The sequence below is a fragment of the Canis lupus genome, chromosome 4 (assembly GCF_003254725.2).
Source record: "Canis lupus dingo isolate Sandy chromosome 4, ASM325472v2, whole genome shotgun sequence".
Lineage (NCBI taxonomy): Eukaryota > Metazoa > Chordata > Mammalia > Carnivora > Canidae > Canis > Canis lupus.
Window position 1 is genome coordinate 19,431,027 of NC_064246.1, and position 1,224 is coordinate 19,432,250.

The 1,224-nt window shown below is 55.5% G+C and overlaps 1 non-coding gene across 1 annotated transcript; it reads left to right on the forward strand.

Annotated features, from left to right (window-relative positions):
* The first annotated feature begins 922 nt into the window (after positions 1 to 922).
* TRNAS-UGA (transfer RNA serine (anticodon UGA)) lies at positions 923 to 1,004 on the forward strand. The gene has a single exon. It is a non-coding gene; the product is annotated as a tRNA-Ser (tRNA).
* Positions 1,005 to 1,224: the final 220 nt, after the last annotated feature.

The window sequence follows — 1,224 nt, forward strand, 5'->3', positions numbered from 1 at the left end:
TTTTTTAACCCAAATCGTGCATCAACAGCTAGAACTTGCAGGGGGGAGGTGGGAGGTGGGAGGTGGGAGGTGGGAGGTGGGAGGTGGGGGGTGGGGGAGGTGAGGGGTGGGAGGGACGGGAGGGTCCGCGCGCGCGGGGAAGCGGCTGCGCATGCGCCCCGGAGCCCGCCGCGCTGAGCCCGTCTCCCGAGTCGTACTCCGGACCCGCCGGTTCTGAGAACGTTAACGGAGTTAGCTCAAAAATAGGATCTAGCGCTTGCAAGGGAGAAGACTCATGGTATTTAAAGGTAGAAAGCAGACCTAATACGCAGAACTTGATTCTCAAACCACGTGCAAGGCTCCTCAATACTTGAGAGAGCTGAGACCACACCTAGAGCCCGGTTTCTCGCCGCAGGGCTCAGCAGGAAAAGGGCCCTCGGGGGAAGAATGGAAGAGGACCGCCCGGGAGGGGCTCGGGCAGCAGAAGCCACAGACGGCGGCCCGGCCCCTCGCGTCTCCCTCCCCTGCGCACAAAGACGACGGCTCACGGCCACCCCCACGGAAAGGCGGAAATTTTCCAGAGCGCAGGCCCGCAGCACTGAATAGGATAGGTCTTTGTTTCACGGCTAATCTCCATTACCTAACGAGGAAGTGGGAGGGCAAAAACCAGGTCCGCCACCACTAGGCAAGCAACTTTGCGATTTTCGGAGCTCAGCGAAGGGAAGAAAGGTTTCCCAGACCTTCTACTTAGAGGAGTTTAAACTACTTAAGGGAGTTTCTGTTAACTTCTGTTTTCACGGTATTCCTCACGCAATTCGAGCGGACGGCCCCTGACGGCTCTGAACCGAGCTGGGGAGTTTGGCGGCTCCGCCCTTTGGTGGCCGTGGCGCGCCTGCGCGCACGCATTGCACTAAAGTGTCTCTGCGTTTCCCTCGCCTCCGTGGCAGCGATGGCCGAGTGGTTAAGGCGTTGGACTTGAAATCCAATGGGGTCTCCCCGCGCAGGTTCGAACCCTGCTCGCTGCGGAAGCGGGTGGCTTCTCTTTTCCTTTTTCAATATATGCTATTAAGTAATAGTCCTTGCTCTAACTGCTGCATTCCCTTCCTGCTGGCTTAATGGCTCACCTACAGAGACGTTTAATATGTTAAAGAAAAAAAAAAAAAAAAAGAAAGAAAAGCCATTAAATGTGAGTGCTGCAAAGGTACACAGTTTACGCTAAAGGGAAAAAACAAAAATCCTCCTTTG